Source organism: Elephas maximus, chromosome 9 (assembly GCF_024166365.1).
Source record: "Elephas maximus indicus isolate mEleMax1 chromosome 9, mEleMax1 primary haplotype, whole genome shotgun sequence".
In the NCBI taxonomy this organism is placed as follows: Eukaryota; Metazoa; Chordata; class Mammalia; order Proboscidea; family Elephantidae; genus Elephas; species Elephas maximus.
In genome coordinates this window covers 109290373-109304247 of record NC_064827.1, presented here as the reverse complement: position 1 = coordinate 109304247, position 13875 = coordinate 109290373, and the positions used below count along the sequence as shown (strand labels likewise).

The following is a 13875-nucleotide window of genomic DNA, read 5'->3' as shown; positions in this document are numbered from 1 at the left end:
TTAATTTCACCTTCATATTTAAGAAACAGTTTTGTTGGATATATGATTCCTGGCTGCCAATTTTTTTCCCTCAATATTTTAAATATGTCATCCCATTGCCTTCTTGCCTGCATGGTTTCTGCCGAGTAGTCTGAACTTATTCTTATTGGCTCTCCTTTTTAGGTAACTTTTCGTTTATGCCTCGTTGCTCTTAAAATTCTCTCTTTATCTTTGATTTTGGCAAGTTTGATTATAATATGTGTTGGTGACTTTCTTTTAACATCTACCTTGTGTGTAGTTCGACGAGCATCATGGATAGATATCTTCTTATCTTTCACGGTATCAAGGAAGTTTTCTGCCAACAAATCTTAACAATCTCCCCGTATTTTCTGTTATCCCTCGCTGTTCTGGTACTCCAATCACTCGTAGGTTATTTCTCTTGATAGAGTCCCACGTGAGTCTTAAGGTTTCTTCATTTTAAATTCTTTTACCAGATTTTTCTTCAAATACATTAGTGCCAAGTGATTTATCTTTGAGTTCAGAAATTCTAGCTTCTACGTGCTCAATTCTGCAACTCTGACTTTCTATTGAATTGTCTACTTTTGTAATTTTATTGTTAATCTTCTGAATTTCTGATTGCTGCCTGTCTATGGATTTTTCCAGCTTATTAAACTTTTCATTATGTTCCTGAATAATCTTTCTAATTTCTTCAATTGCTTTATCTGTGTGTTCCTTGTCTTGTTCTGCGCATTGACTCATTTCCTTCCTGATGTCTTGAAGAGTTCTGTATATTAAGCTTTTGTATTCTGCCTCTGGTAATTCCAGGAATGCACTTTCATCTAGAAGATCCCTGGATTCTTTGTTTTGAGAGCCTGTTGAGGTGATCACGGTCTGTTTCTTTTTGTGAATTGATATTGACTGTTGTCTCCAAGCCATCCGTAAGTTATTGTATTAGTTTATGCTTGCTTACAGTGTCATAGGTTCTTGCTTTGCTTTGTTTTCGTGTACCCCTATGGGTTGCTTGAGTGAGCTAGCTTGATTATTTTCGCCTTTGGAGCTCTGACGTCTGGTCCCCAGATGGCTGGAGCTGTAATCAGGTATATCAGTCTTGGAGTCCATTCAGTTTTCTTGTGTGAATTCAGCTCAGGTTTCCAGGTAGCTGTTATGAAGTGTGTGGTACAGGCTCTGGCCCTACAGTCTTAGAGGGCCAGGGGTGATTGGAGTATATACCAGTATCTGATTGCAGTGGGGGTCACGCTCTGAATAAGGCAATGGGCTGAGAACTGACCCCCGAGTGTCTCTGAGGAAAGCATGTCCCTGTTCCCTAGAGCATGCAGGTGGGTGGGTTCTGCAGACAGACCATGAGCACCCAGTGTTTTCGTTTGTAAGGAGTGGGAGGTACCAGTTATCTTTGGACCCCTGTCATGGGTGGCTGGGTGACCTGAGTGTAGCTACCAGTCCTTAGGTCCTTGATATGGGTAGGTGGGGACCTTGTTTAATAGGCAAACCAGTGTCAAACATGAAACACCCACCTCTTCACCACACAGCTGAAATGGTTGGAGTCTGCCAACAAAAGTCTATTCTCCCAAAATAGTCTCACACAGGTCCATGCAGGAGCAAAAGGTGCTCAAAATCCACGGACGGTTTATGCCTGGCCGGGAGCTGCTGCTGTCTTGAGCTCCCCTGGTTAGTGGAGCTAGCAAATTATCTTTTCCCCCAAACGCAAATTTTTTCCTTCCCCAAGGCTGGGAGGATGGCTCTAGGTGCTCAACAGTGCTTATCTCAGGGCCAGGGATTTCAGCCACTGAAGCCGGTTTGCGGGTGGGGTGGGGGGTGCGTTAAAATATATGCAAGTACTTAGCTTGTTTTTTTTAACTTAGCTTTTGCCGAGAGCACTGTTCTCCTCAGGTTCCAGAGGTGTGAGTGGGCTGTGTGGCTGGCTGCTTCTCCCTGAGGAAACTGCAGCCGAATGCTAGTACTAGCCCACCGCCGCAGCTCCGGGAATGGTGCCTGAGGGCTCCCCGCGATCCAGGTCCAGTAACTCCTCTCCACTTCTGGATGGCTTGACCCTCAGTTCTTTTTCTAAGCTTGCCTTTGAAGCTCAGGGCTCCCGGTTTGTCACAGATATACTCGTTTCACTTGTTTTTTGAGGGGGTCTTTGTTGTAAAGAGGGCTCGCAGGAGGCGTCTGTCTATTCCTCCATCTTGGCTCTGCCTCCCCTCAAATAAAATTTTGAAGATCGTTCAAAAGCGGTTGCATCAGTACATGGACAGGAAACTGCCAGAAATTCAAACCAAATTCAGAAGAGGACATGGAACAAGGGATATCATTGCTGATGTCAGATGGATTCTGGCTGAAAGGAGAGAATACCAGAAAGATGTGTATCTGTGTTTTATTGACTATGCAAAAGCATTTTACTGTGTGGATTATAACAAAGTATGGATAACATTTCAAAAAAATGGGCATTCCAGGACACTTAACTGTCCTCATGGGGAACCTGTATGTAGATCAGGAGGCAGTCATTCAAACAGAATGAGGGGATACTGCATGGTTTAAAGTCAGGTAAGGTGTGTGTCAGGGTTGTATCCTTTCACCATACTTATTCACTCAATATGCTGAGCAAATTATCTGAGAAGCTGGACTATATGATGAAGAATGGGGCATCAGGATTGGAGGAAGATTCGTTAACAACCTTCGATGTGCAGCTGACACAAACTTGCTTGCTGAAAGGGAAGAGGACTTGAAGATCAAAGACCACAGCCTTCAGTATGGATTACACCTCAAGAGAAGCAAAACAAAAATCCTCACAACTGGACCAATAAGCAACATCATGATAAATGGAGAAAATATTGAAGTCATCAAGGACTTCATTTTACTTGGATCCATGATCAAAACCCATGGAAGCAGCAGTCAAGAAATCAAAAATGCATTGCATTAGGCAAATCTGCTGCAAAAGACCTTTTTAAAGTGTTAAAAGCAAAGATGTCATCTTGAAGACTAAAGTGCACCTCACCCAAGCCATGGTGTTTTCAATCACCTCATATGCATGTGAAAGCTGGACAATGAATAGGGAAGACTGAAGAAGAATTGACACCTTGGTGTTGGTGAAGAATTTCAAATATACCATGAACTGCCAAAAGAACAAACATCTGTCTTGGAAGAAACACAGCCAGAATGCTCCTTAGAAGCAAGGATGGTGAGACTTCCTCTCACATACTTTGGCCATATTATCAGGAGGGATCAGTCCCTGGAGAAGGACACCATGCTTGGTAAAGTAGAGAGCAAAAAAGAAGACCCTCAACAAGATTGATTGACATGGTGGCCACAACAATGGGCTCAAGCATAACAATGATTGTGAGGATGGCTTAGGACTGGACACTGTTTCGTTTTGTTGTGTATAGGGTCGCTGTGAGTCAGAACTAACTTGACAGCACCTAACAACACAACAACAACATTAATGTTAAATATGTTTTTAGTACGGGTATTGTTCTTGTTGGTATTGGCGCTTAATGTGATTTTGCCAAGGACAATATTGCTAAGGGTAAGGTTTTAAATGGCGTAATTGTTACTGGTGTTGTTGCTAATGACACCTTTTCTAGAGTGCTGTTACTTAGATCACTGTGAAGAGTGTTGTTGATAAGGAGGGTGTTTGCTAATAGTCCTGTAAATAAGTGTGTTGTTGCTAAGGGAATTGATTTTAAGTGCATTGTTGCTACGTATATTGTTGGAAAGTGTGTTGTTGCTATGTGCCACTGTAGCTAAAGGCAGTGTTTGTTAAGGGCTCTCTTGTTATGGCAATATTGCTAATGGCTCTTTCCTAAGTGTGCTGGGGCTTAGGGTGATGTTGTAAGCGGATTATTAGAACTAACTTGTTGTTCGGAGCCATGGTTACACAAAGTAATATTACTGAGGGTATTGTTGCTAAGACTGTAGTTTCTAAGGTTATGTGTTGCAGAAGGAATTCTTGCGAAGGGCATTGAAATTTAAAACATTATTGCTAAGTACATTTTTGCTAAGGGAGTTGTTGCTAAATAAAATTGTTGCCAATGACATTGTTTAAAAAAAGGTGTTGTTAAGGGTGCAATTTATAAGGATGGTGTTGCTAAAGGCATTGTTGCCAGTGGTTGCTATATGCCTTGTTGCTAAGGTAGTTAGTGCCTTGTGGCAACTGGTGTATTTGTAAGGGCCATTGTTGCTATGTGGTATTGTTACTAAGGGATTTGATAATAATGGCCTTTTTGTTAAGGATATTGTTTCAAAGTACCACTGTTGCTGTGGCCATTGTTGCTAGTGGTGCTCTCCAGGGGCATTGTTGCTATGGCCTTTGTTGCTGAGTACATTGGTGTTAAAGACATTGTTGATAAGGATGTGGTTGGTGAGTGGTTGACACTAAGGGCATTCATTCTGATTGTGTTGTTATTGAAGGTCATGATTATTTAGAGCTTTGTTGCTGTGGGCATTATTACTGTGGGTGTTGTTGTTAAAGGCCTTTTTGCACTGAGCGTATTGTTGGAAAGAGCATTGTTACTGAGGTCATTGTTTTAAAGGTCCAGTTTTGTTAAGAGCACTGTTGAAAAGAGCATTGTGGCTATGAGTTTTGTTGCTAAGGCATTCTTGTTACGGGGCTTGTTTCTTTAGTACTGTTACTAATGACATTGTTGCTAAGGAACATTGTTAATAAGGGCATCGTTGCAAGGAGATTGACGTTAATGGTATTGTGGATAATGGCACTGTTGCTAAAGGCAGTGATGCTAAGGGTGTCACTACAAATGTTACTGCAGCCACTGTTTCTAAGTGCCAGTTGTCATAGATTGAATTGTGTCCCTCCAAAATATATGTATCAGTTTGGCTAGGTCATGATTCCCAGTATTGTGTGATTGTCCACCATATTGTCATCTGATGTGATTTTCCTATGTGTTGTAAATCTTACCTCTATGATGTTAATAAGGTAGGATAGGCGGCAGTTATGTTAGCGAGGCAGAACTCAGTCTACAAGGTTGGATTGCATCTTGAGCCAATCTCGTTTGAGATATAAGAAAGATACGTGAACAGAGAGACAGGGGGACCTCATACCACCAAGAAAGCAGCGTCAGGAACATAGCACATCATTTGGACGTGGTGTTCCTACGCAGAGAAGCTCCTAGTCCAGAGGAAGATTGATGACAAGGACCTTCCTCCAGAGCTGACAGAGAAAGGCTTCCCCTAGAGCTGACATCCTGAATTTGGACTTGTAGCCTACTAGACCGTGAGAGAATAAACTTTGTTTGTTAAAGCCATCCACTTGTGGTATTTCTGTTACAGCAGCACTAGATGACTAAGACACCAGTTTTCCTAAGTTCATTGTTACCAAGGGTGTTGATGCTAAGAAAGCTATTCCTGAGTTCCATTGTTCTTAAGGGCATTGTTGCTGAGAACCTTTTGGCTAAGGCAATTTTTGCTAAGAACTTTATTGCTATGGCATTGTTGCTGAAGGTGGTATTGTTGCTCAGGCTTTGTTTCTAAGGTCTTTTATTCTGAGTTCCTTATTGCTTGGGGCCATGGTTATTTGGTGCATTGTTGCTAAGGGCATTGTGCTAAATTTTTTTTTTATTCTTAAGGATGACCTTTCAAAGGGCCAATGTGAGTAAGGATGTTGAAGTTAAGGGTGTTGTTGCTATGACTATTTTATCTAAGTACAAATTTTTCTAAGGGCATTGTTCTTAAGTCACTGTTGCTAAGGTTATAGTTCCTAAAGGATATTGTTACCAAGGGCATTGTTGATAGGATGTTTTTACTGTTTGTTTTTTCTAATGACATGATGTTAAGGGTGTTGTAGCTATGGGTGTTATTGCTGAGGGTGCTGTTGCTACGCACACAGTTAATAAGGGCATTATGCTAATTGTGATGTTGCTATTGGTGTTTCTTTGTGCCTTGTTGCAAAAGGTGATGGTAATTAAGTCTGTTGTGGTTAATGGCACTGTTGTAAGGGTTATTATTGCTATATAGCATTGTTACTAAGGGCATTGGTAGTCATAGCCTCATTGCTAAGGACTTTGTTTCAAATGGTCATTGTTACTAAGGACATTGTTGTTAGGGACGTTATTGATAAATGACTGACATCAAGGGGTACTATGGTTAAGGGCGTTTATTGTAAGCATGTTTTTGTAAAATGTCATGGCTAATTAAGGCTTTGTTCTTTAGAGTATTTTGCTGAGGGCTCTGTTGCTCAGTGTGTTGTTGCTAGTGGGTTGTTGCTAACAGCACTGTTCCTAAGGACAGTGTTGCTAAAGGCATCTTTGATAAGGACATTGAAATTAAGGATATTTCTAAGTCGTGTGGCTAAAAGTATTGTTACTAGGAGTATTTTTGATAAGGGTGTAGTTCTCAGTGACCATTGTGTCAGTGAGCATTGTTACAAGGGGCATTGTTGCTAGGGTGTTGTCATTAAGTCTCATGTTGAAGTTAAGGATGTTGGAGTTAAGGATACTGATGCTAAAAGAACTCTTGCTAAGGGTTTTGTTACTAAGGATGTTTTTCCAAGTTGTAGATGTTAAGGAAATTTTTCAACGTGGTTGCTAAAGGTGTTTTTGCTAAGAAAATTAATGAAGAAGTTGTTGCTAAGGTTGTTCTTTATATATCGTTATAAAGAGCTTTTTAAAAAAGAGTTTTATTTTCTAAAAATAATTGATTTTAAGGGTGTTGTTGCTAAGAAAGTTGTTGCTAAGGCCACTGTTTTTAAGGGTATTGTTGCTAAGGGCAATGTTCCGAAGGATGTTGTTGAAAACGGCATTGTTGCTGAGGATAAATGTTGCTAAAGTCCATTGTTGCTAAGAGTGTTGTTACTAAGGGTGCTGTTGCTAGGGCACTTGTTACTAAAGGCCATTGTTTTAAGGACTGTTGTTACTAAGGGAATTGTTACTAAGGTTATTGTTGTTAAGGGTATTGTCTGTGAGAACCACTTTTGCTAAGGGCATTGTGGGTAAAGGCATTGAAAGGGCATTATAGCTAAGGGAATTGTTATTGCTATAGTCTATTGTTACTAATGCCATTATTGCTAAAGGTAATAATATTAACCCTTTAGCTACCAAATTTTTAATTAAAAAAATTTTTTTTTGATGGCATGTGTTTTTGGTATTGGAATGCATGCTTACTAATAAGATGTGCTTAAATTTTTGGTTGGTAATATGGATTTTGAGAAATGTGATCTGGTAATGCTGTCCACCAATGAGGCTAGTGTCACTTTGGCGCCGCTGGCCTGTGGTATGACAGTATGCCTGTGAGATCTAAATAGAGAATTTATTGTGGGAGCCTTTCCATTAGGTTCCATGGGAGCCTCAGGTTTGCCAAATATGACACAGAAAAACCAAAACGAACTCATTAGGGCTCCCAACTATCACACAGGAAGGCCGTAATTATGCTTGCAAGCTTTGTCTCACAGAAATAAAGGAATAAAAGTTTACAAAAGCTTACACGAACACATCCAGGAAGCATCACCTTACGGAATGCTCAACCTACACAACAGTGAGGCTCCAACTCCAGTCTGCTGAGTTTCGTGCATTTGAAAACGGACCCACCTTAACGCTAAATGTATTAGAACCGGAGTAACATACTACCAACGAGGTCCAGAGGCCTACAAAGTGGCTATTATACCAATGGTAACCAAAGGGTGTTATTGTAATGAAAATGTCACTAAGAAGCATTGTTGGTAAAGACGGTTTTGCCAAGTGTGTTGATGTTAACTGCATTATTGCTAGGAAATTTGTGTTATGTGCATTATTTTAAGGGGATAGTTGCTGAAGGTACTGTTGATAGACATATTGCTGTAAAGAACATTGATGCTAAAGGGGTGATCCTAAGAGCATTGTTACTAAGGCACTGTTTGTTAAAGCCACTGTTGATACAGGTATTGTTGTTGCTAAGGGCATGGTTACTATGGGCACTGGTAAGGGTATCATGGTGAATGGTCACTGTTGCTGAGTTCATTGTTGCTAGGGACTCTATTGCTTAGGGACTTATTTCTAAGTGTATTATTCCAAAGTTAAGGGTGTTATTGTTAAAGGCACTTTTGCTAAGGTGCTGTTTCAGAGGGCACTCTTACTAGAAGCATTGTTGCTAAGAGCATTTTTTCTAATGGGGTTATTGCTTAGGGGACTGTTGCTAAAGGCACTTTTATTAAATTCCAGTGTTGCTAGTGGCTACATTGCAAAATGCATGATGTTAAGGATGTTGTTGCTAAGTTGGCACTTTTTAAGTGTGTTGTTACCGAGAGTGTTGTTTTTAGCGTATTGTTGGAAAAGTCGCAGCCTTGAAAACCCTAAGGAGCAGTCTGCTCTGCATACACGGGGTTGCCATGAGTCAGAATTGATTAACAACAACAGCAGTTGGTAAGTGAAATTGTTGCTGAGGCCATTGTTGCTAACAGTTTTGTTACTAAGTGCTATTTTTGCTAAGGGCATTGTTGTAAGGGCATTGAAATTAAATACATTGTGATAAAAACATTGTTCTGAAAGGGATTGTTGTTAGGGCACTATTACTAAGGGCACTGTTGCTAAGGGCATTGTTGCTAAGGGATTTAAATGTAAAGGGGAGAGATGAATACATAGAACTAGGGCATTTGCCCTTCCAAATTCTTGATGAACTTCTACATTGAGCCCTGCAGGAAATGGAGGCAGAGGAAGGGGCAAAGGCGGTGATAGGTGAGGGCATTCACTCTCAAGTCCACCTTTTGGAAGTACGTATCTCTTTCTACACCTTTAACCAATCCTCACTAAATGATTTTTTTTAGACAAACTAAGAATATCAGATGGCTATGATCCGCCTTGTTTTGTGTAACTCCCAAATATCATTGTTACTGTTACAGCAAACTATGTCACAGATATGTTAGTTGTAATACTTGGCATGAGGTAGATTTTTAATCAAATTAAGCAACAACCAAGGGTGTTAACCACAGGGAGTCTATATCAATCTATTTCTGACAAATGTTCCAATCTTATTAAGTTCCGTGTTTATTAGCATATTTCTTTTGACGGAGTTATTTTTTAAACTTTTTATTTTGACGTAATTATAGATTCACATGAAATTTAAAAAAGGAGGTCCCTTGAATCCTTTATTGGGTATAAGATTGTTTTTGAGAGTGTGATAAATCCACGTATTTAGATTTCTGGTCCCAGGTCTCTGGGTCTCTGATAGAGGGGCTAAGTGTGCTTTCCCACAAAACATCCACACTGCTGCAGTCCTAGTTATTTAATTATTAAAGTTCATATAACTTAAACAAAAATACAGTACATGACATATATATTAAATATACATATTACCCTAAACTATTTGGAACAAACAATTCTGTTTACCATAGCTGAATTATGTTTAGATAGACAGTGCCCTTCATTGTCAAGATGTTTTGGGACTATTCTTTGAAGCTGATTGGTTCTCTGCTTAACCAATGAGCAGCTTTCTCCGTGTACATGTTTATATACTTCTATTGTTTGGGGGTTATAAAAAGACCAAGAATAAAGAGAAATGGTGAGGAAAAATAACTTATGAGTTCAGAAATTCTTTTAAAGGTATAAAATATATACAAGGTTCAAGAGTCAAAACACTGAGAACACAATGCCCACAGGCAAAATGGTTAAAAAAAAATCTTATTATCAGTGTCTACACTGAGGTATCAGCACCAGGATAACTAGCTTCTAGATTAATTATCATAGTTTGGGGAGAAGGGTGTTAAATATTTCTTTTAGAAAATATCAAACCAGTTATACAGGAAGGTGGGAAAGCAGTATGCAAATACAGAAAATGATTTAAAAAGAAGAACCTATATTTTAGTGTTCCAAAATTAGATACAGAGAATTTGAGAGAAACAACGCCTATCTAGACAGAGAACATTGGTGTGTTTGAAGGATATGGGAGGGGGCTTAGAGAGTTCCTTTCTCATTTAGAAATAAACTAAGATGGGTCTTACAGAGACTCATTCTATATTCTACATAGACCTCAGTAATATTATCTGCCATGAGCTTTCTCCCTCATCAACAAAAAATCAATTTCTTGTTTTGCCTCAAACATCCCCAGGATTTCCTGTGTAAGAGCCATTCCCAGCCAATTCTTTATGTTGAAGAATAACTTGAATACAGTCTTTTGGGCCAGTGTTTTCCAGCCAGGTCCTAAGGTCAAAGTCTTCTATATTGAGCATCTTAGATGAGATTTTTAACAAAGAAATGAAGCTTCCCTGCAATTATATGTGCAGTAATTCCTGTCGTAGGACTTTTAAATCTTAATTTCCTCCATATTTATTTCCAGCTCTAGGTATTATATGAAACTTGATCAATTCCAACATGTGTCCTTGTCTCCTCCCCAGTGCTCAGTGTATCTGTCTCATATTATGTGAAGTCCATTACTCAGTGTCTGGAAACAAGGACAGGTGGTAGTCTTTTATGTAATAAAAACTTAGATATTTTTGTCATGAATGTTGATTTCTCTTTTGTGTGTCTGTATATTCAGGCTGTCCCAACAACAGCTCCAGCTCTGACTATGAATCTCCCCTAGGGGGATTTCAGGGCTGTCTGCAGCTCCTTTCCATTGGTGACGAAGATGTAGATCTCATCTCAGTACAGCAGGGGGCGCTGTGACCTCCAGATCAGCTGGTGCTGTATCACACACAGGTAAGGCCAATCTCGAGTTTCTATTTTGGCACGTCCGTTTTAAAAAATACGGAAAGCTAGAAAAAAGCATTTCAGTGTGTCTGTTATCTGTTGAAATAGTCATATTTACATTGAAGATAAGAAAGCTGCATCATTACTTGTATAAACTGCTTTTTTCAAATGATAGTATTTCATTAGAAGATATATGAATTACAAATTTTCACTTAATTTGGCCCCAAGCTACTCACTTCATAGACAATAATGCTGACAGTTTAATTATCAGTGGGCATAAATGTATTTTAAAATGTACAGTTTCATTGTTTAGGACATTGTGAAAGGAAAATTGATTGTTTTAGTCCAATCAAATATGCATGTGATCAGTTAGCAAGCTGGCTTTTGCAACCCTACCCCTGCCAGTTGGATGATATTTTTGGGAGCAGGGGATTTTGTCAGGTTGCTATTCTCTCAATTTGTACTATCAGCCACCCAATAATACCTCTTCTGTAGGAAAAAAAAAAAGTAACCTCTCCCAGAAAAGTTTGAGTCCCAGAAAGTGATGAAGATATGTGCATAATGACAGAGACTCAAAAAATATGGGCGTGCCACTATCACGGTGCAGAGCAAGATAAAGGAATTCATTGGAGAAGATAAGACAAGAAAAAAAAATTTTTTTAATTAAGTATTATAACCACAGTTATCTTGCCATGATTTTGCCTGAAAAAAATCACTTGGCTATGCCCAGAAAATATTTCTATAGTTGGTATGCCTTAATGTCTTTCATTTGGTATTTACTTCCAATAAATAAATAAACACTGCAGATTTAAAAAATCAAAAGGTCATGTAGCTACACATGATAGACTTTTCAAAATGTATTATTATTTTCAACTTCATAGAGTAGGGTCTGTTAGTCAATCCTATTTTAAATACTAATGGAAAAATTATTATCTCTAATTAAACAGGTTTTAATTTACAAATCAAATGTAGTGATATTTTAAAAGAACATTAATTCCCACTAAATGAAAAATTCACTCATATGAACTTGATTTATTTAATACCTGTGTGCACATTCTTTTGATTTGTAGGAAAAAATATTCAAAGATGAAGAATATATAAAATGAGAAATTTTCTAATAGCCATCAATCATGACTTTGGGATTGGATTGAATCTTGGCATACACCCAGGACTACATTCACTGGTTATCCACCCCAGCCTGGAACTCAGCCTTGGTGGTGGGAGGGCAGTGAGAAAGGACCTTCCGCTCATGGGGGGGCCCCTCGCTGGGCAGCCCCGACTCAGCCATCAGTGGATCAGGGAGCAGTCAGGTCCATTCACTGTGAATGATAGAACTGCCACCTCAGTCGGGATACACACTTGATTTTCTCTGTTTGAATGACATTATTTTGATATCTTGTCAATTACTCACAAAATATGCATTGTTCAACTGTTTACAGTAGCGAAAAGATGGAAGTAACCAAGGTGCCCATCAACGGATGAATGGATAAATTATGGTATATTCACATAATGGAACACTCTGGTATATGGTATATTCACATAATGGAACACCTTCCCCATTCTCCTCTTCCCCCACCCCCCGATCCTCACCTGTCACCCTTACTCCTTTACTCACTCTTGAGGGTCTCTTTTTGGTCAATCCACACCTACTTTACCATATCCTCGTTACCTTCATATAATTAGTCAAAGTCTTGACCTTAAGCTTGTGGTCCATGCTGGATTGCCAGGATGGTAGGGTGTTGGGGGGTAGGCAGGCCAGGGAATGCCATGATTTCTTCTCCCCAAGCCCCTCGTTCCTCCTCAAAGGAATCCTAAACAAAAAAACAACACACCCGACTCATATCGATCTTATAAAGGACAGACTAAATACAGGCCTCTGAGGCTTCCTGTCAGCCTCCATCTCCTCAGCTTTCTTCCTGGGCCTTTGTCGTCCAACTATAAGGAGGAGGTCTTATTTCCCAACCTCCCAGCCTCTCATCAGTCCAATCTCCTACCCAGAACAGGGGCCCAGGCTGTCACCCCCTCTGCCTTTCCCGGTACCGGGACCACTTCTTTCCCCACAACCTCACATTCCAGGCCCTCGCCCTGCAGCCTGGAAACTGAGTTAGAATTAGATTAGATTAGAATTAGAATTGATTCCCTCCTACCTCCCCAGCAGCATTCTTGGCAGTGGAGGAAGGCTATGGTACTCAGGCCAGGCCTGGGGTGGTCACCACTACTTCACGATAAATCCCCCTCTCTCTTATCGTGTGCTTGCCAGTGTACATGGCGTGCTCTCCTTCCATGTCCTCCAAGTATTCCTGGGAGGCCGGTGGAGTAGGACAGCCCCACAGTTTTATAATTGAGGTAACAGAGTCCAGAAAAGTCAAAGGCTTTTAAATATCAAACAGTGAGCTGAAGACCAAAGTCTCCTGGGTGGGGTTGGGGAGCGGGAAAGCATTGACCAGGGGTCCCCCAGCCCCTGCCCCCCTGCCTTGGAATGTTTAACCTTTTTTAAAAAAACCTTTTTACCTTTTGGTTTTTGTTTTGTAACTGTTTACCTTTCTGATCTTGACTTTGACATAAGCAAATGACTTCTGTACTTTATGTAGAATGTGTAACAATTAGAGACAATGAATGCAATGGAAAAAATCATTTTAAAAATTCATGGAATTTATTTTTGGTACTAAATGTGGAGGTTCCCTTGATCTCTGTTATATATCCTGTCCAGATTTTCCATTCTGTTATGTCAGCTTTGTTCACTCTCACTTTCCTCCATATCCCCCCAGTGACTTGTTGGGAAAGGTCATTAACTCCATGTGTCGGGAAGGGTGCTGTGCGCACCTACACCTCTGCTGGTGCAACCCCAGGCGTGTTCCCTGTGTCCACAAATGGTTTGACAAGCTGTCGTAAACTCATTGAAGCACATCCAGAAATCTCTGTTTCTCCTTTGTTTTTGTTTTTAAATGGATTTGCCCACTTCCAGTCCTCAGGTGTACCTCACGTATCCCATATCTTATTGACAAGGATCCAGAACATTCTCCAGTTACATCGACGGTGTTTCTCTGCCCAGAGTGACATTTTCTACTTGTTGGAGAAAACGGAAATGGTCAGATGCGCTCCTGTATCTTGTTTTTTCAGCTTCCTTTTAATGATGTTTGTTCTACCTTTTTTAAAAATTTATAAATCAGTCCCCTTGGGTTAAAAAATAGAAACAAAATAGTAGTTTTTCTTTCATGTCTTCCACTTGTTCCCAGGTCACTGTCTAGCCCTCAGCAAAGGTCCTATCCTG

The 13875-nt window shown here is 39.9% G+C and overlaps 1 long non-coding RNA gene across 1 annotated transcript in view; it reads left to right on the top strand.

Annotated features, from left to right (window-relative positions):
- The first annotated feature begins 10503 nt into the window (after positions 1-10503).
- The window catches only part of LOC126082375 (uncharacterized), a 33352-nt gene continuing 29980 nt past the window's right edge, over positions 10504-13875 (top strand). Inside the window, exon 1 of the long non-coding RNA XR_007518572.1 lies at positions 10504-10613. This is a non-coding gene — a long non-coding RNA (uncharacterized LOC126082375). The remainder of the gene's footprint in view (positions 10614-13875) is intronic.